Source organism: Lactuca virosa, chromosome 1 (genome assembly GCF_052849685.1).
Source record: "Lactuca virosa cultivar CGN04683 chromosome 1, Lactuca_virosa_CGN04683_v6, whole genome shotgun sequence".
Classification (NCBI taxonomy): domain Eukaryota; kingdom Viridiplantae; phylum Streptophyta; class Magnoliopsida; order Asterales; family Asteraceae; genus Lactuca; species Lactuca virosa.
In genome coordinates this window covers 298,488,407-298,515,866 of record NC_136426.1, presented here as the reverse complement: position 1 = coordinate 298,515,866, position 27,460 = coordinate 298,488,407, and positions in this window count along the sequence as shown.

Sequence of the window (27,460 nt, the reverse complement as noted above, 5' to 3'; positions counted from 1 at the left end):
TATTAATGATAAATACTAAGTAACTAAACCTTTTATTAATTCTCAATCTTAGTTACTTAGGAAAATGTGAATAAGGTGCTAATCCATGAAATTACACTTTGCACTTTGTTTAAACTGTTAGTGGAGCATGTGTGGTTAACCGGCACACTAACCTGGATTTAACAAAGTAGGCAAAGGGTAACTTAATATTTATCATAGTATCGGTGGAGCTCGTGTGGTTAACCGTCACATCGATTGAGGGGTAAATATTAAAGGTACCAAGTATATTTGCATGGTTACTTCACACCTTGTTTTGTGATCCTCGGCATCCCAGTCACAAAACCTGAAGGGCACACTCGAGATTGAAACATGCCATTGAAAAGTTCAATGAATCTCAAAAGAATCTAGGAGTTTCAAAACCAATTAAAACCTAATAATACATTTCGTTTATCTTGGTGGAAATTGGTGAATCGTCATTCACCTACCTTCAAATATTTTATAGCTTGGATTACGGCATCCCTCTTCCAAGTTATAAAATAGTTTGCTGGGTCCTAGCCTTAATATTTCATATTGGGTGTTATATTAAGGACTTTAGATCAATTATCTTGAATATCTCCCAAAAAGATGTCTGGTTCAGACACCTATGATCCTCCCAAATCTCTTGGAACTTCACTTCCTCCACCTCCTCCAATTATTCTCCCTAACCCACAACTTCAAGGTCACTCAAGCCCTATTGGCAAGCAAGGTCTATGTGTGATCGCATCTTGGAGATGAAGTCACATATTGACAAGCCGGGAGAGTTGGGTGTCAAACTCTTGAGAAAGTTGGTGGTTCAATCACTTTCTAAGTCACATAGTGAATTCCTTTGGGACTACTATGAAACAGACTATGACATGACCCTTAATGATCTTATCTATTTGCTTGGTGCTGCCGAATCAACAATAATTTGGAGCACTGGGAGAGCAAATTTGATTAGTAGATCAACTTCCCAAACTACCATGGACATTGATAATGGTAACATTGGATATCTAGAAAAGCCTTCTCTTCCCAAGGAAAGGGATTGACCATAGTCAACTAGGTTGACCAAATGGTAAAGAGAAAGGCTAAGTCTACGATAGTCCCATGTACCATTCCCAATGAGTCCCTATGTTTCTCTTGCCAAAGGAAGGGGCATTGATTGCGAAGCAGCCTATTTACTTGAAAGATCACAAGGTTGATCAAGTCAAGAAGATTGACTCTACTTCAGTTAAAGTCCACTATCTAACTCTGTTAAGTTTCTATTCTGAGATTCTTGTTACATGATGTGACTGGTTGACATGTTGATGTTTTAAGAATTAAAGAAAAGTGAAGAAACTTAAAGGAAGTATATGTTGATTCTGATCGTGAAGATGGATCTCGATCGCATGGTTCTGTGATCAGAATGTTGAGCTGTTGCTTAGGAGTTATGATATATTGCTTAGGAATAGATAACAACAAAGTTTTTCATGTGCTTTTGCACTGTAAGGATAGTTTTTCTGCAAAGTTTTTAAAATAAAAGAAAAAATATTTTGATTTTATTTATTTTAAAATATCCTTACAATGGCATTTGTGAAAAGGAAAAAAAATTGTTGCTTATATGATTCCATTAATAGCAAGAGTGGAAATATGAATTTGATTCTTGCGTTTGTGGTAGTGTCTAAATTTTCCAAATAATGAAAGATTCTCATCACCCAAGTTTCAGTTGGATAGAAACTTGGAATCATGCAAGTTGTATAGTATGATGAATGAGAACTTTCAAGCATTGGAAAATTAAGACTAATTAGTTGTTCACATGGATGTGTGAGTCAAGTAAAGGACTAAGGGATCGAGTACACATTCTTGTGCACTGATCAAGCCCAACACAAATGTAACTTGAGTGACACATCTTAAAGAAGGTTTATTAACACTAGTGAAATGTAAGAGTAAAAGGTTTTCCTTGACTGGTGGAGGGTCGTTAGCCGAACAGGTAGGACAAGGACTATAATTATCCCTTCATTAAAAGTATTAATGATAAATACTAAGTAACTAAACCTTTTATTAATTCCCAATCTTAGTTACTTAGGAAAATGTGAATAAGGTGCTAATCCATGAAATTACACTTTGCACTTTGTTTAAACCGTTAGTGGAGCATGTGTGGTTAACCGACACACTAACCTGGATTTAACATAGTAGGCAAAGGGTAACTTAATATTTATCATAGTATCGGTGGAGCTCGTGTGGTTAACCGTCACATCGATTGAAGGGTAAATATTAAGGGTACCAAGTATATTTGCATGGTTACTTCACACCTTGTTTTCTGATCCTCGGCATCCCAGTCACAAAACCTGAAGGGCACACTTGAGATTGAAACATGCCATTGAAAAGTTCAATGAATCTCAAAAGAATCTAGGAGTTTCAAAACCAATTAAAACATCCCTCTTGGATTACGTCATTCACCTACCTTCAAATATTTTGGTGGAAATTGGTGAATCGTCATTCACCTACCTTCAAATATTTTATAGCTTGGATTACGACATCCCTCTTCCAAGTTATAAAATAGTTTGCTGGGTCCTAGCCTTAATATTTCATATTGGGTGTTATATTAAGGACTTTATATCAATTATCTTCAATATCTCACAAAAAGATGTCTGGTTCAGACATCTATGATCCTCCCAAATCTCTTGGAACTTCACTTCCTCCACCTCCTCCAATTATTCTCCCTAACCCACAACTTCAAGGTCACTCAAGCCCTATTGGCAAGCAAGGTCTATGTGTGATCGCATCTTGGAGATGAAGTCACATATTGACAAGCCGGGAGAGTTGGGTGTCAAACTCTTGAGAAAGTTGGTGGTTCAATCACTTTCTAAGTCACATAGTGAATTCCTTTGGGACTACTATGAAACAGACTATGACATGACCCTTAATGATCTTATCTATTTGCTTGGCTGCCGAATCAGCAATAATTTGGAGCACTGGGAGAGCAAATTTGATTAGTAGATCAACTTCCCAAACTACCATGGACATTGACAATGGTAACATTGGATATCTAGAAAAGCCTTCTCTTCCCAAGGAAAGGGATTGACCATAGTCAACTAGGTTGACCAAATGGTAAAGAGAAAGGCTAAGTCTATGATAGTCCCATGTACCATTCCCAAAGAGTCCCTATGTTTCTCTTGCCAAAGGAAGGGGCATTGATTGCGAAGCAGCCTATTTACTTGAAAGATCATAAGGTTGATCAAGTCAAGAAGATTGACTCTACTTCAGTTAAAGTCCACTATCTAACTCTGTTAAGTTTCTATTCTGAGATTCTTGTTACATGATGTGACTGGGTCACATGTTGATGTTTTAAGAATCAAAGAAAAGTGAAGAAACTTAAAGGAAGTATATGTTGATTCTGATCGTGAAGATGGATCTCGATCGCATGGTTCTGTGATCAGAATGTTGAGCTGTTGCTTAGGAGTTATGATATATTGCTTAGGAATAGATAACAACAAAGTTTTTCATGTGCTTTTGCACTGTAAGGATAGTTTTTCTGCAAAGTTTTTAAAATAAAAGAAAAAATATTTTGATTTTATTTATTTTAAAATATCCTTACAATGGCATTTGTGAAAAGGAAAAAAAATTGTTGCTTATATGATTCCATTAATAGCAAGAGTGGAAATATGAATTTGATTCTTTCGTTTGTGGTAGTGTCTAAATTTTCCAAATAATGAAAGATTCTCATCACCCAAGTTTCAGTTGGATAGAAACTTGGAATCATGCAAGTTGTATAGTATGATGAATGAGAACTTTCAAGCATTGGAAAATTAAGACTAATTACTTGTTCACATGGATGTGTGAGTCAAGTAAAGGACTAAGGGATCGAGTACACATTCTTGTGCACTGATCAAGCCCAACACAAATGTAACTTGAGTGACACATCTTAAAGAAGGTTTATTAACACTAGTGAAATGTAAGAGTAAAAGGTTTTACTTGACTGGTGGAGGGTCGTTAGCCGAACAGGTAGGACAAGGACTATAATTCTCCCTTCATTAAAAGTATTAATGATAAATACTAAGTAACTAAACCTTTTATTAATTCCCAATCTTAGTTACTTAGGAAAATGTGAATAAGGTGCTAATCCATGAAATTACACTTTGCACTTTGTTTAAACCGTTAGTGGAGCATGTGTGGTTAACCGGCACACTAACCTGGATTTAACATAGTAGGCAAAGGGTAACTTAATATTTATCATAGTATCGGTGGAGCTCGTGTGGTTAACCGTCACATCGATTGAGGGGTAAATATTAAGGGTACCAAGTATATTTGCATGGTTACTTCACACCTTGTTTTGTGATCCTCGGCATCCCAGTCACAAAACCTGAAGGGCACACTTGAGATTGAAACACGCCATTGAAAAGTTCAATGAATCTCAAAAGAATCTAGGAGTTTCAAAACCAATTAAAACCTAATAATACATTTCGTTTATCTTGGTGGAAATTGGTGAATCGTCATTCACCTACCTTCAAATATTTTATAGCTTGGATTACGACATCCCTCTTCCAAGTTATAAAATAGTTTGCTGGGTCCTAGCCTTAATATTTCATACTGGGTGTTATATTAAGGACTTTAGATCAATTATCTTCAATATCTCACAAAAAGATGTATGGTTCAGACATCTATGATCTTCCCAAATCTCTTGGAACTTCACTTCCTCCACCTCCTCCAATTATTCTCCCTAACCCACAACTTCAAGGTCACTCAAGCCCTATTGGCAAGCAAGGTCTATGTGTGATCGCATCTTGGAGATGAAGTCACATATTGACAAGCCGGGAGTGTTGGGTGTCAAACTCTTGAGAAAGTTGGTGGTTCAATCACTTTCTAAGTCACATAGTGAATTCCTTTGGGACTACTATGAAACAGACTATGACATGACCCTTAATGATCTTATCTATTTGCTTGGTGCTGCCGAATCAGCAATAATTTGGAGCACTGGGAGAGCAAATTTGATTAGTAGATCAACTTCCCAAACTACCATGGACATTGACAATGGTAACATTGGATATCTAGAAAAGCCTTCTCTTCCCAAGGAAAGGGATTGACCATAGTCAACTAGGTTGACCAAATGGTAAAGAGAAAGGCTAAGTCTATGATAGTCCCATGTACCATTCCCAAAGAGTCCCTATGTTTCTCTTGCCAAAGGAAGGGGCATTGATTGCGAAGCAGCCTATTTACTTGAAAGATCATAAGGTTGATCAAGTCAAGAAGATTGACTCTACTTCAGTTAAAGTCCACTATCTAACTCTGTTAAGTTTCTATTCTAAGATTCTTGTTACATGATGTGACTGGGTCACATGTTGATGTTTTAAGAATCAAAGAAAAGTGAAGAAATTTAAAGGAAGTATATGTTGATTCTGATCGTGAAGATGGATCTCGATCGCATGGTTCTGTGATCAGAATGTTGAGCTGTTGCTTAGGAGTTATGATATATTGCTTAGGAATAGATAACAACAAAGTTTTTCATGTGCTTTTGCACTGTAAGGATAGTTTTTCTGCAAAGTTTTTAAAATAAAAGAAAAAATATTTTGATTTTATTTATTTTAAAATATCCTTACAATGGCATTTGTGAAAAGGAAAAAAAATTGTTGCTTATATGATTCCATTAATAGCAAGAGTGGAAATATGAATTTGATTCTTTCGTTTGTGGTAGTGTCTAAATTTTCCAAATAATGAAAGATTCTCATCACCCAAGTTTCAGTTGGATAGAAACTTGGAATCATGCAAGTTGTATAGTATGATGAATGAGAACTTTCAAGCATTGGAAAATTAAGACTAATTACTTATTCACATGGATGTGTGAGTCAAGTAAAGGACTAAGGGATCGAGTACACATTCTTGTGCACTGATCAAGCCCACCACAAATGTAACTTGAGTGACACATCTTAAAGAAGGTTTATTAACACTAGTGAAATGTAAGAGTAAAAGGTTTTCCTTGACTGGTGGAGGGTCGTTAGCCGAACAGGTAGGACAAGGACTATAATTCTCCATTCATTAAAAGTATTAATGATAAATACTAAGTAACTAAACCTTTTATTAATTCATTTTATCCAAAGCATAAACCCTAGCTAGCATACAATTGGAGATTTAAAGCATAAAACTAGTTAGATGAATACCTCTTTGTTGTAGCTTGAAGCTCTTGGACTTTCAAAAACTTAGTACCTCAAATGTGAAACCTCTAATAAGTCAGAAACACCAAAAGAAAAAGGAGGCTTATGAGAGAGAGATTATGAAGCACCAAAATTGGCTTGGGTTTCACCTTGGAAAAGATTGGCCGATTTTGGGAAGGCTAGGGGTTCAATTTATAGTGGGAAATCCTTAGGGTTTCTTAGATAAAACCCTAATTTACTTAAGCCTTTAAGTATTCCAATAAATCATATGATTGGCCCTTTCGACTAAATCTTCATGGACTCTCACATAGATTTAGTCCATCCCTAATCAACATGGATCATCAGCCGAAACTATAAGTATTACTGATTTACCTAATCAGTCCCTGTAAATTTAATCAGTCTCTTTTGATCACTAAACTAATTCCAAATTAATTCTTGATCAATAACAATTAAATAATATGATTTCTCAATTAATATATTATTCTATTGCTCCGGTGAAGGTAACCCAAAAGGTGTAACATCCCAATTTTCAAGGCCAATAATTTCATTTTTAATTAAGTGACTCATGAAATAGTTTATCAAAAACGTTGCCACTGTCATATCAATTTATAAAACCGTAACTATGTCTCTCAAACCATATCATCAACAATAATAAAAATAGAGTACAATCCCAGAAAACTTGATGCGGAATCATGTGTGAGTGTGATGTGCGGCTACCGCGCCTGCTCTTTCCCCTTCGCCAAAGAGGTACCTGAACAAAACTGAAACCTGTAAGCACGAAGCTTAGTGAGTTCCCCCATCATACCACATACCACATAATGCCTATCCTTTGATATCTTTCAACCGGTATCTGTCTGGCATAACTGGGAGTTGGGCTCCTCCTTCGGTATCTTTCAACCGGTAGCCGAGAACTAACCTCCCCTTCGGTATCTTTCAACCGGTAACCGTGAGCGAACCTCCCCTTCGGTATCTTTAAACCGGTAACCGAGAGCTAACCTCCCCTTCGGTATCTTCCAACCGGTATTCGGGGACTGTTTCACCCCCTACACAATCACATAATAACAGATCATAAGCATACTGGTCGCATTATAACACATCATGATCATACTGCTAGGCATGCATGGGTACTATCTACCCCTTCGGTATCTTTCAACCGGTAACTAGGGCTATATCACCCCTACCACAACTAACACATATATCATACCATCCTAGCACATAAAGCATATCAGATAACCACACCAGATAATTATCACAAACACAATCATCTAACAAACAACTCCTACTAGTGGGTTGGCATTGTGGCCGTAGACCCACTCCTACTGGAAGATAACTCACCTCGATGTCGTGTAGTATCTGCACGGTCCCCGGCATGGAAATTGACTCGTCTCTACTCCCCAATCCCTACACAACAACCTTTTCTGATTACTATTGCATACTCATAACCCTTACAAAGGGTCAATCCAAATCCAAGTCAAAGTCAAGGTCAAACCCTGGTCAAAGTCAATATCCAGTTGAGTTGACTCGCCGAGTTGGTCCACCAACTCGTCGAGTCCCTATCCTTTCAAAGTGATACAACCCCTGACTCTACTCGTCGAGTCTAGCAAGAACTCGATTGGTCCTTCTTCAACCATAATATCGGGACCATCTTCAATCGACTCGCCGAGTTCCCTTTGAACTCGTCGAGTTCATCTCCCTCATACGAATGTGTCCAGTCTATGACTTGCCGAGTTGTATGAACACCTCGTCGAGTCCATCTTCAAAGATTGGGAGATTGCCTTGGACTCGCCGAGTTTGCTCAACCACTCGTCGAGTACCATGATTCCCAGGTCCCTTAAGGGCCTAAAAACCGAGGGACCTTCCACACTATCATCTGATCCATCGACATAAAGGATTTGGTGGTCATTACACCCTGGCTCGCCGAGTCCCAAGAACGACTCGTCGAGTCCATCTTTGACCATTACTACACAGTTGATTTAAATGGGTTTTAACACACCAAAATCATAGATCTGGCCTCCTAATGTCCATTTTACATGTAAAGTTCCAAACTTGGTGCGCATGCATGGGGTCCTTGGCTCAAAAAGCCATAAAAGGTGGTCTACAAGGTGCATGGGGTGTTTATGGCAACAAGGTGGGCACCTTTATGCCATAAAAACCCTCAATAGCCCTAGATCTGAAGCACAAACTCATTCCTAACACTAAATCGCGAATACATCCTCACTAGGGCTTAGAAAATGGAGGAAAATGGACCAAAATCAAGATCTACACAAAGAATAGATAAGGTTCAGATTTATACCTCCAATAAGCTGGAAATGTGCCCAAAGCTCTGTATCTTCCTGATTCCCTCCTGATCTCACAAGCCTCCTCCTTCTTTTCAAGCTTCAAACACCTAAAGTAACACCTCAAGGCTCAAAAACACACTAATAACGGCTAGGGTTTCGAGATAATGCTTTCTGGGAGTAATAGGGACGATGGAGGCTGAGATAAGTTGTTTAAATAGGTTGAAAACCCTCAAATTTAGGGTTTCACTCAAACAACACCTATTCGGCGAGTCGGTCTCCCGACTCGTCGAGTAGGCCACTTAAACTTCCCGCGAATCACGACTCTACTCGACGATTTGGGCCATCAACTCGTCGAGTCCTAGAGGAAATACACGAAATTCTTGAACTTAAATACATACCAGGAATCGGTTGCTACAAATCTCCCCCACTTATTTTAGACTTCGTCCTCGAAGTCTGCTGCTGAATCTGGAAAAAGCTCGGGGTAGTGCGACCTCATCTCTTCTTCCGGCTCCCAAGTCCATTCTGACCCCTTGCTGTGATGTCATTGCACCTTCACCAGCTCCACCCTCTTGTTCCTCAGATCCTTCGACTTCATGTCGAGGATCGCCACTGGCCGCTCGATGTAGCTCAGGCTGTCATCCACCTGAATATCCTCCAAGGGCAGCACTGCCGAGTCGTCCACCAAACACTTCCGCAATTGGGAGACGTGAAAGGTGCTATGAATCTGACTGAGTTCGGCTTGCAGATCCAGCCTATATGCCACCTTGCCCACCCGGGCTACAACCCTGAAGCGTCCAATATACTTGGGGCCTAGCTTGTCCCACTTCCTGAATCAAATGACGCCCTTCCAAGGCGACACTTTCAGGAGCACCATATCCTCGACCTGGAACTCCAGGTCCTATCGATGCTTGTCGGCATAACTTTTATGCCAACTCTGAGTAGTCTGAAGCCTGCTCCGAACCTGTTGGATCCTCTCCGTAGTCTTGAGTACCTCCCATACAACATCTCGAAAGGAGGACGGTCGATACTCGCATGATAGCTATTATTATAACAGAACTCCGCCAACGGAAGGTAAGTATCCCAACTACCTCCAAAATCTAAAATACATGCCCACAACATGTCTTCCAGAGTCTGGATGGTCCGGTTGCTCTAACCATCCGTATGCGGGTGAAAGGAGGTGCTAAAGTGCAGACGAGTACCCAGCTCGTCATGAAACTTCTTCCAAAACCTGGAACTGAACCGCACGTCTCGGTCCGATATCACCGAAACTGGCACTCTATGCCTAGCTACTATCTCTCGGATGTAGATATCGGCCAACTTCTCGGCTGAGATGCTCTCCTGGATCGGTATAAAGTGGTCACTCTTGGTCAATCGATCCATGATGACCCATATCGAATCCACTGTCCCTACGGTCCTGGGAAGCTTTGTGATGAAGTCCATGGTAATATCTTCCCTTTTCTACATATGGATATCCAACGGTTGCATCCTATCATGAGGCCTCTGATGCTCGGCCTTGACCTTCCTACATGTCATGCATCTCTCAACATACCAGGCTACATCCCGCTTCATGCAGGGCCACCAATAATCGGGACGAAGATCTCTGTACATCTTCGTCGCCCCGGGATGGATGGAAAATCGGGATTTGTGCGCATCCCCCATCAGAACCTGGCTCACACCCCCGTGGTATGGAACCCACACCCTGGGGTGTAGCATCAATAACCCACAGCTATCATAGTCGAAGGAGGAAACCTGTCCCACAATGCGCTCGCTCTTCCGATGTTCCTCCTTCATAGCTTCCTGCTGGGCCTCTCGGATCTACTCCAAAAGGGGAGTCACCACCGTCATCCTCATGCATATGTCTCTGATCGGCACTGCCTTGCGGCTAAGCGTATTAGCCACGACATTGGCCTTCCCCAGGTGGTAGAGGATCTCACAGTCGTAATCCTTCACCACATCTAACCACCGACGCTGCCTCATGTTCAGATTCGGCTGATCCATGAGGTACCTCAAACTCTTGTGGTCCGTGTAGATGGTACAACGGACCCCATAGAGGTAGTGTCGCCAAATCTTGAGGGCGAAGACGACCGCCCCCAATTCCAAATCATGCGTCTGGTAGTTTGCTTCGTGAGGCTTCAGCTGCCTCGAAGCGTAAGTGATAACGTGCCCCCTCTGCATCAATACCGCGCCCAACCCTGAGATGGACGCATCACAATATACCACAAAATCCTCCACGCCCTCGGGTAGGGCGAGGATCGGCGCCTCGCACAGTCTCTGTCTCAACGTCTCAAATGCTGCCTGCTGCTCAGGCCCCCAGCGAACGACAACGACTTTCTTTGTCAGCCGGGTCAAGGGTACGACTATCTTGGAGAAGTCCTGAATGAATCTCCGATAATAGCCTGCCAGTCCGAGGAATCTCCGAATCTCAGATGGAGACTTCGGAACTTCCCATCTCATCACGGCCTCTACTTTGTCCGGGGTCAACCAATATCACGTTCTAGTTGACAAGGTGCCCAAGAAACTGCACCTCGCGCAATCGGAACTCGCACTTGGAGAACTTGGCATACAAGCTCTCCCTCCTCTGGGTATCCAAGACCTCTCGCAGATGCTCCTCATGCTGCTCCTGCGTCTTGGAGTAAACCAAGATGTCATCGATGAAAACTATCGTAGACCGATCCAACATCGGTCTGCACACGCGATTCATGAGGTCCATGAATGCGGCAGGAGCATTGGTGAGCCCGAAGGGCATCACCACGAACTCGTAATGGCCATAGCGAGTCCGGAAGGTAGTCTTCTGTATATCCTCATCCCTGACCCTCATCTGATGGTAGCCTGACCACAAGTCTATCTTGGAAAACCAAGATGCTCCCTGAAGCTGGTCGAACAAGTCATCTATCCTCGGGAGTGGGTAACGGTTCTTCACCGTTACCTTGTTCAGCTCCCGGTAATCCATGCACATACGATGCGACCCGTCCTTCTTCTTGACAAACAGGATCGGGGCTCCCAAGGCGAACTACTCGGCGTGATAAATCCCTTGTCTAACAGCTCCTGCAGTTGCGTAGACAACTCCTGCATCTCGGGAGGAGCCAACCGATATGGTGCCTTAGCTATCGGAGCCGCACCAGGGACTAGGTCGATCCTGAACTCCACCTGTTGCTCCCGAGGTATCCCAGGCAGCTCCTCTGGGAATATGTCTGTGTAATCTCGCACCACCGGAACATCGCTCACTGTCGCCTTACCCACCTTCCGGGTATCCATAACATAGGAGACATACCCAGCGCAGCCCTGCTGCAGATAGCGCCTAGACCTCGCTGCTGAACATAGCGATGGTCCACGTTGTGGCCTCTCGCCCTGAATCACCATTTATCCCCCACTCGGGGTCCTGATCCGAACCAACTATTGCGCACAGTCAATCACTGCCCCGTTGGGGCTCAACCAATCCATGCCTATAATCACCTTGTTCCCACGCAACGTAATGGGAACCAAGTCTACCAGGTAGCGCTCCTCGAATAGCCTCAGAACATAATGTCTGAAAACCGCTGATGCTCGTACTGATCGGTCCTCGGCAATCTTGACCTCTAGAGGGCAATCCAACATGCCCGAAGACTCAGGGAACCTCTTGCCAAGTGCAAGAGAGAAAATGATCGGGTAGCACCCGAATCAAACAACACCTGAACTGTGATACCGTTCACATGGAACGATCCTAGACAAAACGTATCACATGGGACATCAATATCATAAGCAACATAAAACAAAAGCTAGGGAGAAGAAATCATACCCGTCACCACACCGGAAGGCTCGGCTCCTCACCACTGGAGCCTCTGTCTTTCCCTGCCGACCATCAGTGATCCGCAGGGTCGCTAGAGCTGGCGCCTTCACTGGCGCTGTTGTTGTCAACTGAGGGCAATTGGCCTTTTTATGGCCCTTCTGATTGCAATGAAAGAAAATCAGGTCTGATGTCTGAAAGGTGGGGGCAGGGGTAGTACAATCCCTAACAAAGTGCCCAGTCTTGCCGCACTTATAGCAGCCTGATCCCGTCCCAGTGCGGAAAACCCCCTCGTGTGACCAGTTGCATTTCCCACAGCGGCCCCGGCCCTGCTGGCCCTTCGACCTAGAGTCGAATCCCTTGGGCTTCTTCCCCGAAGCTCCAGTAACCTGTCCCTACTCCGCCTTCCTCTTCCTGATGTGCTCCAAGTCTATCTCCCTCTCCCTCGCCCTGGCAATCATGGAATCCAAGGTCGGGCATGCTGAGAAGCTGACATACTCCCGAATATCATCTCTCAACATGTCGTGATAGCGGGTCCTCCGCATCTCCTCGTCTCCCGCATACTGGGGCACCAACAATGCCCTCTCCCGGAACTTGGCGGTAATCTCCGCCACTGACTCAGTCGTCTGCCTCATATCAAGGAACTCCCTGGCCAGTTGCTGAAGCTCTACAACTGGCGCAAACTCAGACCTGAACCTGGTCACAAAGTCCGACCAAGTCATAGCCTCAAATGCCGTGGCTCCCAACGAGTCACCAACCGAATCCCACCAATCCCTGTCCCGGTGTGTCAAACAACCTACAACATATCGCACCTTCGACCCCTCAGGGCAGAAGCTCGTCAACTGTGCAGACTCAATGTCTTCAATCCATCTCCCGGCTGCGATGGGGTCCTTAGCCCCATGAAAATCCGCCGCACCACTACCCCTGAAGTCCTTGAAGGACAGTATGCATGATCCTGACTGAATGAGTGCCATATCGCTCCTGAATGCCCTGAGGCGATCCTCCATCAAGTCAATGATCCCTTCCTTGATCGACCCGAAAATCATCGGGGTCGACTCAAGGATACCTCTCGTGATCTCAGGCGCAATGAACTCGCGTAGTCCCTCATCCACTGGCTCGGAACCTGCCCCCGAGCCCTATCCTGAACCGGATCCTGATCCTGAACCTCCCCCTCCATGACGTGTGATCATCACCATTCTGAAACATAACACATAATCGTCAGAATCATACATAAACCTCGGGAGGTTTCATACTCTCTACAAGTTTCCTAGTTCCATCTCGCCCCTCCTTGATTCGAGTACGGATCCTCTGCTTTCAGTAGTACAGGCCCGTACTACCTTCCACATCTATCCGTACTTTCCTTAAGGTTTGCTTCGACTTCACCAAGTCCCTTCCACTATTGTTTCTCTCTTTGCTAATCCTATCCTAGGCTTACCCTAGGTTAACTCTCCGGCCTACCCTCCGACATCAGCTGCATAAGGAATTCCTGCTACCTTTACCTAACTAGCTCACGAATACCATTACATATAACTAAGAACAGATAATTCTTCGAATGAGAGGTCCTACCCTACAACGGTTAGACTCAAACAAGAGCTACGCAATAGGGCTAGACCTAACCTTCTGAAATTATGTAGTCCTCGCAATATGTAACTTAACGTATTCGTTGACTAGTTAGCTAAAAAAATAACTAGAACTCCTAAAAGCACGAAGCTAGCAACATTCGAGCATTGAGTAACCATACCAAACATATCTTATTCAGTCCATCACACTATTGACCAATCAGCTCTAACATATAATCCAATAAGCACATATAACAGGCACATAAGGCATATTCCTAGATCCTTTAGCCCTAATCTAGCATGCAGTTCATATACAGTAGGCATATAAGGCATCCTTCCTAAATCCTTAGCCCTAATCTAGCAAGCAGTTCTCATAATCATACCATACCATAACATGTATGGGTATCTTGGGGAAAACTTACTTGAGCTCGGCCGGTCGCGCACATCACACATCTTGATCTTTTTCTTAAAACCTTTTTATTTTAAATTTTGGAAAAACTATTTCCTTGTAAAAATCTTTCAAGCCCTCGATTTGAGTCCAGACACTCCCAAAGGTGTGTCCTAATCCCTCAAACCAAGGCTCTGATACCAAATTGTAACATCCCAATTTTCAAGGCCAAAAATTTCATTTTTAAGTAAGTGACTCATGAAATAGTTTATCAAAAACATTGCCAATGTCTTATCAATTTATAAAACCGTAACTACGTGTCTCAAACCATATCATCGACAGTAATAAAAATCAGAGTACAATCCCAGAAAACTCGATGCGAAATCATGTGTGAGTGTGATATGCCGCTACCGCGCCTGCTCTTTCCCCTTCGCCGAAGAGGTACCTGAAACAAAACTGAAAATTGTAAGTACAAAGCTTAGTGAGTTCCCCCATCAGACCATATACCACATAATGCCTATCCATCGGTATCTTTCAACCGGTATCTGTCTGGCATAACTGGGAGCTGGGCTCCCCCTTCGGTATCTTTCAACCGGTAGTCGAGAACTAACCTCCCCTTCGGTATCTTTCAACCGGTAACCGGGAGCGAACCTCCCCTTCGTTATCTTCCAACTGGTATTCGGGGACTGTTTCACCCCCTACACAATCACATAATAACATATCATAAGCATACTGGTCGCATTATAACACATCATGATCATACTGCTAGGCATGCATGGGTACTATCTACCCCTTAGGTATCTTTCAACCGGTAACTAGGGCTATATCACCCTACCACTACTAACACATATATCATAGAATCCTAACACATAAAGCATATCAGATAACCACACCAGATAATTATCACAAAGACAATCATCTATCAAACAACTCCTACTAGTGGGTCGGCATGTGGCCGTAGACCCACTCCTACTGGAAGGTAACTCACCTCGATGTCGTGTAGTATATCTGCACGGTCCCCTGCATGGAAATCGACTCGTCTCTACTCCCCAATCCCTACACAACAACCTTTTCTGATTACTATTGCATACTCATAACCTTTACAAAGGGTCAATCCAAATCCAAGTCAAAGTCAAGGTCAAACCCTGGTCAAAGTCAATATCTAGTTGACTTGACTCGCCGAGTTGGTCCACCAATTCGTCGAGTCCCTACCCTTTCAAAGTGATACAACCGCCGACTCTACTCGTCGAGTCTAGCAAGAACTCGACGGGTCCTTCTTCAACCATAATATCGGGACCATCATCAATCGACTCGCCGAGTTCCCTTTGAACTCGTCGAGTTCATCTCCCTGATACAAATGTGTCCAGTCTACGACTCGCCGAGTTGTATGAACACCTCGTCGAGTCCATCTTCAAAGATTGGGAGATTGCCTTGGACTCGCCGAGTTTGCTCAACCACTCGTCGAGTCCCATGATGCCCAGGTCCCTTAAGGGCCTAACAACTGAGGAACCTTCCACACTATCATCTGATCCATCGACATAGAGGATTTGGTGGTCATTACACCCTGGCTCACCGAGTCCCAAGAACGACTCGCCGAGTCCATCTTTGACCATTACTATACAGTCGATTTAAATGGGTTTTAACACACCAAAATCATAGATTTGGCCTCCTAATGTCCATTATACACGTAAAGTTCCAAACTTGGTGCGCATGCATGCGGTCCTTGGCTCAAAAAGCCATAAAAGGTGGTCTACAAGGTGCATGGGGTGTTTATGGCAACAAGGTGGGCACCTTTATGCCATAAAAATCCTCAATAGCCCTTGATCTGAAGCACAAACTCATTCCTTACACTAAATCGCGAATACATCCTCACTAGGGCTTAGAAAATGGAGGAAAATGGACCAAAATCAAGATCTACACAAAGAATAGATAAGGTTCAGCTTTATACCTCCAATAAGCTGGAAATGTGCCCAAAGCTATGGATCTTCCTGATTCCCCCTTGATCTCACAAGCCTCCTCCTTCTTTTCAAGCTTCAAACACCTAAAGTAACACCTCAAGGCTCAAAAACACACTAATAATGGCTAGGGTTTCGAGATAATGCTTTCTGGGAGTAATAGGGACGATGGAGGCTGAGATAAGTTGATTAAATAGGATGCAAACCCTCAAATTTAGGGTTTCACTCAAACAGCACCTACTCGCCGAGTCGGTCTCCTGACTTGTCGAGTAGGCCACTTAAACTTCCCGCGAATCACGACTCTACTCGACGAGTTGAGCCATCAACTCGTCGAGTCCCAGAGGAAATACATGAAATTCTTGAATTTAAATATGTTGCAGGAATCGGGTGCTACAAAAGGTGCATGCTACTATCGGGTCAAGTACATACCAATTATAGTTATGGGCTTAGACACCGAATCCAACAGCTTCCCCGAGGTCCTTCATAGCGAAACACTTCCCAAGCCAGGACTTAACTTCCTGCAAGGTTGGAATGTCGTTTCCTATGAGTAGTATGTCATCCACATACAATACCAGAAAGCTAACTATACTCCCACGAGCCTTGACATATATGCAGGACTTATCCTCGCTTCTCGAAAAACCAAACTCTTTGACTTTCTCATCGAAACAAAGATTCCATCTGCGAGACACTTGCTTTAATCCATAAATGGATTTCTCAAGCTTACACACTCTATTAGGGTACTTCGCATCTACAAAACCCTCTGGCTGACACATGTAAACGTCCTCAGCCAACTTCTCATTAAGGAAAGTGGTTTTGACATCCATCTGCCATATTTCATAATCATGAAACGCAGCTGTGGCTAGCATAATCCTTATAGATTTGATCTTCGCTACGGGTGAGAAGGTCTCGTCATAGTCAACTCTAGGACTTTGAGTAAAGCCCTTCGCAACCAATCGCGCCTTATATGTGTGTACTTTCCTATCCATGTCGTTCTTCTTCTTAAAGATCCACTTGCACCCAACCGTCTTACGACTTGGTACATTTTCAACCAAGTTCCAAACTTGATAGTCATACATAGACTGAATCTCGCTGTCCATCGCCTCTTTCCACTTTGCGGACTCTTGACCCGCCATGGCTTCCTTGTAGTTGTTGGGTTCATCCAAATTTATCAGTGTGCTATCATTGATAAGCGTATAACTTTCCCCTGTTATATGAAAAGCATACAACACAGGTGGAACACTAACTCTACTGGAACGTCTCAGAGGTAAGGACTGGTCAACTAGGTCAACATGAGTCTCATCCTCAGGTTGAGCGCTAGTGTTGGAGGTTCCTTTATCGCTTAACTCTTGAATCTCTTCAAGATCAATTTGCCTCCCACTATCCTCTTGGCATATGAGTTATCTTTCATGAAAGGCACCCTTTCGCGCTACGAAGACCACGTTCTCACCAGGTCATAGAACTAATATCCGAAGGATTTCTGTGGGTAGCCGATGGAAATACAACGCTCACTACGAGGTTCGAGCTTTTCGTGAGTCTCTCGTCTTAAGAACGCCTCGCAACCCAAAACCTTGATATGCGCTAACGAGGGAACGTTCCCTGTCCACATTTCGTGAGGTGTTTTGGCAACCTTCTTAGTTGGGACTAGATTAAGGATATGGGCGGCAGTCTCTAACGCATACCCCTAGAATGAGATTGGTAACGAAGCTCAACTCATCATGGAACGAACCATGTCTAACAAGGTTCGATTGTGCCTCTCAGCCACACCATTTAGCTACGGTGTCCTAGGTGGCGTCAATTCTGAAACAATCCCACATTCCTTAAGATAGTCGTAGAAATCAATACTAAGATACTCACCACCTCGATCGGATCGGAGCATCTTTATCTTCCTGCCCAATTGATTCTCCACTTCTTTCTTAAACTCTTTGTACTTTTCAAAGGTTTCTGACTTGTGCTTGATTCAGTAGATATATCCATATCTGTTATAATCGTCGGTAAAGGTTACATAGAAGCGGCTAGCATCCCTTATGGCGGATCTGAAGGGCCCATACACATCGGTGTGTATGAGATCCATCAAACCCTCACCTCTTTCACAAGTACCAATGAAAGGTGACTTGGTCACCTTTCCAAGTAAACAAGATTCGCACGTGTCATCCGACTTTAAGTCAAATGTCTCCAACACTCCATCCTTTTGGATTTGGGCTATGCACTTCTTGTTGACATGTCCAAGACAACAATGCCATAAGCATGTTTTGTCTCCAAACCATTGGACGAATCAATATGCAATATATTATTTTTTAAGTTGTCTACAGCCATCACAGTTTCATATATACCATTACAAGGAAATGCTTCAAAATAAAATTTATCATTATAAAAAGCATTAATATAACCAATTTCATTCTTAAATGAAAATCTAAAACCTTGTTTATAAAAACCATGAAAAGAAATAATGTTTCTCGCCATATCTGACGAGTAGCAACAATTGTTCAAATCTAGCCCTAACCCCTTAATAAGCAATAAAGAATAAACTCCAATCTTGGTGACAGGCGATGCTTTCCTATTCCCCATGATCAAGTTCACTTTCCCGTGCTCCACATCCCTACTTGTTTTTAGACCCTGCAAATCAGAACAAATGTGAAAACCTCATCCTGTATCAAGGACCCAAGAACCAACATGTGATGAGTTGTTAGATTGAATAGTGTAAATACCTGCGAAGGTGGGCTTTATCTTCCCATCCTTAATGTCCTGCAAGTATTTAGGACAACTTCGTTTCCAATGCCCTTTTTCATGACAATGGAAGCACTCTATTTCCTTTGGATTTGATGAGGGAGTGGCAGAATGACCTTTGGACACGCTAGAAGAGGATCCATCACGAGACATTCCCTTGTGATTCTTTGAATGAGCTTTCCTTTTCTTCCGTTTACAATGCCCAATTGACAGGACTGGGGTAGCAGCAGTAGGAGTGGGTACAACAAACTTGCCTTTTAAACTACTTTCAGCAGTTCTCAAAAGGCCTTAAAGTTTGCTTAGAGTGACTTCCTCCTTGTTCATATGATAAGTCATTCGGAACTGATCATAACAAGAAGGTAAAGAGTGTATGATAATTTCGACAGCCAACTCTTCGTCAAAACTGACATTCTACCTTAGCAAGCAGTCCACATATCTTTGCATCTTTTGCAAGTCGGTCGTGATGGACTATCCATCATTCATTCTTTTTGTTATCATGGAGGCAATGATTTCATACCTTTCTTGTCGAGAACTCTGATGGTACCTTTCCATCAAGTCTTGGTGCATCTCGAAAGGCCAGAAGTCCTCGTAGGACTTCTGAAGGTCAGAAGTTATAGTGGCTAGCATGATGCACGATGCGTTTGCCGCGTCCTTCTCACGAGCCCTATACTCATCCAGTTGCTCAGGAGTCGCAGTTTCTTCATCAGTCTCCTTTAGATCTTTGTCGAGGACATATTCCTTTTCCTCGTATCGAATGGCCATACAAATGTTTTGAATCCAGTAATTGAAATTCGACCCATTGAAAGTGACCCTACAACATAAGTTCATGAGGGAGAAAGAGCCGGAAGAGTTTGAGTTTGAAGTGTTGTTTGAGGTAGACATCTGAAAAAGAAGGACATGTTTTATTAGATAGAATTTCCTTAATAGAAAACCCAAATGATTTATTAAGACTAGGACCCAAACACAATAATTCACAACTTAGAAAAGCGATGCCATAATCTAATTCTAAATTATTTGAAGGGAGGTAAGTGACGATTTACCAATTTTCACCACCAGAAACAAAATTTAAAAGAATTAAGTTTTATGAAATTCCCAGATCTTTGAGATTCATTGGACCTTTCAATCGCATGGTTAATCTCGATTATGCCCTTCAAGTTTGTGACTTGGATACCGAGGATCACAAAAAAGGTGTGAATAACCATGCAAATATGTTTGGTACTCTCGATGTCATTTATCACCTAATCAATGTGCCGGTTAACCACACACGCTCCATTGATCTATGACAAACATCGAGCTACACTTTTCCACCCTTGTTACTCCAAATTAGTGTGCCGGTAAACCACACACGTTCCACTAACGACTTGGCATGGTGCAAAGTGCAATTTCATGGAATAGCACGATTTTCACATTTTTCCTAAAGTAACTAAGATTGGGAGTTTATGAAAAACATTTAGTTACTTTTATAATTATCGTTATACTTTTTAATGACAATTAATGTCCTATCCTACCCGCACGGCTAACGACCCTCCACTAGTCAAGGGAGCGGTGGGTGAGAGACTGGACACCCATTCCATCGCCATTTTATAGGCAATTTTCTTATACCCCCCTTATAGAACCGCTTCGTGAATGAGGTCTACTAACGGTAAGACTGACTGTCTTATGCATATATATGATTATTAAGATCTTAATATTATAATAGTATAAGGGTTGAATTTTACACTTTTAAAACTCTAGGGTTTAGAATTTAAATTTTTCAAAATTAAAACCTTTTAATCAATTTTTAAATTCCAAAACTTGAGGGAAAATTTTGAAACTTTTCAAAACTCTCTTGGATCAATTTGAAAACATTTAAATTAACCATATAATTAATTATATCACAAAATTGACCTAATCTAATTTCATATAGCAAGATGATTCAAATCAAATTCTACAAATAATTATTTTTTCACAAAATCAAGTAATTATCTTAAAATTTGACAATCATCATTCAATTGGATGAGGATAATCAATACCTTATCATAAAAATCAAATGTTATCAGTCAAAACAGTTTGTGGTAACGATCCTAATCCAAATCTGGCCAAAAACTCGAAAAATCTGCCAACAGATGATCCAACTCGTCGAGTTCATGGCATGGACTCGTCGAGTTGGACCAACTCGTCGAGTTCCCTCATGGGACTCGTCAAGTCCAGCAGTCAATGGCCAAAATTGAAATTTTTTCATCTTTGAAAACAATAAATTTGCATCAATATAATAGAAAACATCTTAGGCTCTTATACCACTGATGGGTTTTGAACACTATAACAATCCTATGGTGCACATACAACCCTAAATGCTTTGGATCTAAGTTTTCTCAAGTTATACATGCAATTTCATTTTATCCAAAGCATAAACCCTAGCTAGCATACAATTGGAGATTTACAACATAAAACTAGTTAGATGAATACCTATTTGTTGTAGATTGAAGTTCTTGGACTTTCAAAAGCTTAGTACCTCAAATGTGATACCTCTAATAAGTCACAAACACCAAAAGCAAAAGGAGGCTTATGAGAGAGAGGTTAGGAATCACCAAAATCGGCTAGGGTTTCACCTTGGAAATGATTGGCCGATTTTAACAAGGCTAGGGGTTCAATTTATAGTGGGGAATCCTTAGGGTTTCTTACATAAAACCCAAATTTACTTAAGCCTTTAAGTATTCCAATAATCCATATGATAGGCCCTTTGGACTAAATCTTCATGGACTCTCACATAGATTTAGTCCATCCCTAATCAACATGGATCATCCGCTCAAACTATAAGTATTACTGATTTACCTAATCAGTCCCTGTAAATTAAATCAGTCTCTTTTGATAACTAAATTAATTCCAAATTAATTCTTGATCAATATCAATTAAATAATATGATTTCTCAATTAATATATTATTCTATAGTTCCGGTGAAGGTAACCCAAAAGGAGCATGCTACTATCAGGTCAAGTACATAGCAGTTATAGTTATGGGCTTAGACACCTAATCCAACAGCTTCCCCGAGCTCCTTCATAACGAAACACTTCCCAAGCCAGGACTTAACTTCCTGCAAGGTTGGAATGTCGTTTCCTATGAGTTGTATGTCATCCACATACAATACCAGAAAGCTAAATATACTCCCACTAGCCTTGACATATACGCAGAACTCATCCTCGCTTCCCGAAAAACGAAACTCTTTGACTTTCTCATCAAAACAAAGATTCCATCAGCGAGACGCTTGATTTAATCTATAAATGGATTTCTCAAGCTTACACATTTTATTAGGGTACTTCACATCTACAAAACCCTCTGGCTGACACATCTAAGCATCCTCAGCCAACTTCCCATTAAGGAAAACGGGTTTTGAAGGGTTTTTGAGCATTCTAACACTCCTAAGGTGTACATGCAACCCTAGAAACCTTGGATCTATGTCTTAATAAGATACATGCAACCCTAGAAACCTTGGATCTATGTCTTACTAAGATACATGCAAAATTGATTTTCCAAGGTTCTTATCCTATCTAGCATAGCATGGAGAACTTTTAAACATAAATGCTAGAAGAAGAACATACCTTTTGTGGTTTGGATTCCTTGAGAACCTTGTGATCCTAGCACCTTAAGTGTGATGCCTCAAATGTCTCACACAACACCACAACACTTGGAATAACCTTGAGAGAAGTTCACTAACACCTCAAAATCGGATTGCCCTCTATCTTGTACAAGTAGTCGTCGATTTTGCTTGCATAGGGTTCTTTATATAGTTGTGGCACAAGTAGGGTTACACCATGTAAACCATAATTGTCATGGATTTCCATATTCCATGATCCATGGGTTTGTAACCTCCATGGATTATCCATGGAGCACCTTATGGGTTTTAACCCAATCCATACAAACCATGGATCATTAGACCACTATACAAGAATGGATGATTTACACAATCAACCCCATATATTTAATTAGTCTCTTTTTGATCACTTAATTACTTCCAAATTAATTCTTTGATCAATACTAATTACATAATATTATTAATATATTAAAACTTATAATATATTAATAAACCTTAAGTTTCCTTTCTCTCAATTTGGTCTATCCAAGTATTGCAATCCCATGCAACCCAAATGGACAATGCTAATCGGGTCAAGTACATTCCAGAAATAGTTATGAACTTAGACACCTAATCCAACAGTCTCCCACTTGGATAAGTCTAATAACTATAACTGCAAGAATGACTTCAGGAACCGATCAGCAATCGTAGCTCTTTCAGGGTCTCGAGGAACTGAGATGATGATGATACGCCATTTAAGATAAGTGCTCATATAATCCTCTGTTCTAGATATCAGTCGGACAAATACATGGAACAATGTCTTACTTATAGTCCAACAGTTTGTTTCCCGATTTCCGATTTGTTTGACATAGAACTTAATTGAACACATCAACTTAGTTCTGACTGGGCCCGGTACATGGGTCAGCACAAAATCATCGAGGGGCCCAGATATCGTTTCTAATCCAAGAAGGAACAGATAAACTTCAACTCATATGCTTGTTCTACTACTTGTTGAATCACACACAAAGGCACGTTTTATAACATCGAGTTACAAATGCGTTTTCGTACAATCAATGTATAACCAACTGATAGGCAACAAGTCATATCTCTAGGTTTTGAAGACTTATATGATATTACCGTCTCGCGATCACTCGAGATAAATTCCATGAAGTGATACCAGCGAGCGTGGGTTGAATCCAATACTCAGAACTTATGAGCACTCATGAGTGTTGTAGCAACACTTTGCTATGTCCAGTACCTTGGACATCTACAAGCCAACTCATGACAGCCTTGATTCATATCTACTTCCTACATATGACTGACTGTGGAGAATTTGAATAATATGAGATACAATAACATAATTATTCTGGAAGTCAAAACATGCATAATGAAACAATAGTAAACGATTGACAAAAGATAGCAACACTTTACTCATAAATAAACACAACTTTTATTCATCATCAAATGTCAATTACACTTTACACATTTCAAATCTATCTAACTACTAAAACTAATATCATCCTTCAGCCCTATACGCCTCGCATGCTGGAGATGCTTAACCATGCTCAGTCCCTTCGTGAGGGGATCTGCCGGGTTGTCATCCGATGATACCCTCTTTGACACGAGGAGTCCTTCTTCTATTCGATGTCTGATGAATTGGTATTTTCTGTCGATTTGTCTGGATCTCCCGTGATCCCTTGGTTCCTTGGCTAAGGCAACTACACTTTCACTATCACATAAAATCTCTGTAGGCTCCTTTATAGCTAGTACAACTCCAAGGTCTCCAATGAAGTTCTTTAGCCATATAGCCTCCTTTGCTGCCTCGCTTGCCGCTATATACTCTGATTCGCAAGTTGAATCAGCCACCGTCTCCTGCTTGGAACTTTTCCAAGAAATTGCTCCTCCGTTTAAGGCAAAAACCCAGCCTGACTGAGAGTGGAAATTATCCCTATCAGTCTGGAACTAGCATCACTATACCCGAATACCCTCAAATCATCACTCCCAGAGAGGGTAAGGACCCAGTCCTTAGTCCTTCGCAGGTACTTGAGAATGTTCTTTACTGCAGTCCAGTGAGCCTTGCCAGGGTTCCCCTGATATCTGCTGACCATGCTGTGACACTAGTCAAATTTAGGTCAAAAATAAACTGATCAATAATCGTAATTGGGATGAACAAAGTGGTAGAGATTGTAACAAGGTTTCCAAAAATATAAAGAACACTAAAATCCGAGTTATAACGAAGAAGTTATGACCAATTGAAGATCCGCGACAAAACCGGCAAAACACTGTTCAGTGTAAAAAGTGAATTTTCGATAAAAGGCTTTTTAGCCTTAACAATCTACACGAACGTTGTAGAATATGTTAAACCGATAACTTTCATAAAAAGAACGTAAAAATCTGACTTCGTAAAAGGAAGTTATGATTTTTCTAAGTTTCAGTTTAGCTGTAGACAGCTAAAAATTCGAAATATAAATCGATCGATATTTAGCCGACACAACTTAAACCAGAATCGAAGGTCTCGTCAAAAGTAGTAAAACGGTAAAAAGGCAGACGAAAACGGACGTCAGATGAAGAAGTTATGAATTTTTAACGGATTTCCTGTCCCGGTCTGTTAAAAATAATAATATTAAAAATAAATTCTAAATTAGCCGACGAAGTCTAAACGAAAGTCGTAGAGTATAATTTTACCTACGCTTTCATATAAAGAACAATAAAAACGGAGCTCGTATGCGAAAGTTATGAATTTCGCAAGTTTTTGGCATGAAAATCGAAAAATGTTGGAAACCGGGAAAAATCGCATGGACACCCTTCGGCCACGTCACCCTCGCATGCGAGGCTTCCCCGTGTCCTCCACGTGTTCGCTTCTGATTGGACCGAGGTACTCGTGGCAGCTCCTGATTGGACCGAAGGTCGGTCCAATCCTGATCCGACACCACCGAGGAGGCTTCCGAACCTCGGCCTCGTAGCCTTCGCTGCTCATGACGCGTGGCTGCTGACTCCTCCTCCCCCTCGCATGCGAACCTGCCACGTAGATGCTGAATCTTCCTCTCCTTCGCCACCTGTCCGAACACGCGGCAGCTGCTCCTCCCTTCGGACCGCACCCTCGCACCCTATATAAGGGCTGCGAGACTTCTCGAATTATGGAGATTTTTCACCCACATTTTCACCCTTTTTCACATTTTCACATTTTCACCCCCTAAACTTTCTTACGACCCCCCAAGGCCCCGATATCGTATCAAAAACCCGAAGCAAGCCCCGGAATTCTCGAGAAGCTAACCTCTTTCCAGTTGAAGTGCTGGCCGCATAAAGCCCGATTTTTAATCAAAAACTTGCGGTTTCTTCGAGAAAGATCATCTATAGAAACGAAACGTTGCCCAAATCACCACTTATCAAGTGAGTTTATACCCCTATAATCTACCTTTTTAATGGTTTTTAAATGCTTTTTAGGGGGGGAGGGGGGTGGAATACAAGTTGAACACGATATAAATTGTGTTAATAATTGTATGTGATAATAATCACACAAAGGGTTTCCTTATGCTTTTAAGGATTACCAAATACTTCCAAAATGACTTAAAGCCATGATAAATCTTTAAAGTCATGTAAACTCCGTTAAATTCTTTGAATAAGATTTTATAAACTATTTCAAATTATAATTGCCAAAATCATGTTTATGTATGTATAAATATATAAATAAGATTTGAAGGACTTAGGACTAATGAATTATCTTATTTCCTTTTCCTTGTTTGGATGTGGAATTAAGGTGGTGTTATTTGTCCGAAGGTCGTTTCCTTCTTAATTATATATATATATATATATATATATATATATATATATATATATATATATATATATATATATATATATATATATATATATATTATACATATATGAATATAAAAGGTTACTTCATTCGGTATCATTACCTTTGTATCATGCTGAGCAAAGGTGTTCATCCATGAGAAATCATGCTAATCAGATAGAACATATAAATTATAATAGGTATAATTTATGATTCAAAACTAAATATACAAGTATGATTCACGATTGTATACTTTCCAAGGAAATTACCAACAATTCATTTATCTATACTTGGATATGTATAATACCTTTAGTATATGGATATCATATTAAAGAAGTAATAATACATCATATCGGGTTTGCATTAACAAGGGTACAATACAACGCACCAGGGTTAGCAATCACGGGGTAATAATACATCATACCGGGATTGCATTAACAAGGGTACAAATACAACGTACCAGGGTTAGCAATCACGGGGTAATAACACATCATACCGGGTTTGCATTAACAAGGGTACAATACAACGTACCAGGGTTAGCAATCACGGGGTAATAATACATCATACCGGGTTTGCATTAACAAGGGTACAAATACAACGTACCAGGGTTAGCAATCACGGGGTAATAACACATCGTAAATCTCGTTGAAACAATAAATTTGTGAGACTCTTCATGGTGTACTTATCTAAGTACGACCTTAAGTCCTGACTTATTAACTAGAATCTCCTGTAGGGAGGGCGTGAATTTGTGTATAGATCTATATGGGACTGAAAATCCCGCACCTTCATTGTTCGCTATAGTTTGGCCGGCAGGCCTAGGGTGTCAAATGTCATATCGTTTCCGACGCCTGAAGAACGTCGCATCAGGTACATCAGTCATATCAGTATGGTTAATAGAACTCACATGGATAAAACAACGAGTAAATTACTTAGTAATATACTTCTCTTAAAATAGTAAGAAAAGATAATTACATCCTGACCAAATATACCTTCTGTTAGTTTTTAATTACAGTAAAAACTATGTATCATGAAATCAAGTATGGCAAATATACTTGTACTTCTGGTTTTGGAACATTTAAAACCACAAAACAGTATTATGGATAATATAATATTTTCCAGGATTAATACTAATGTTTTGCTGTAGAACGGATATAACTAAGAATACTTTGACAAATGAAACAGTTTATGGAATTAAACTACTTTTACAAATGAAACGGTTTATGGGATTAAACCACTTTTATAAATGAAACGGTTTATGGGATTAAACCACTTTTACAAATGAAACGGTTTATGGAATTAAACTACTTTTACAAATGAAACGATTTAT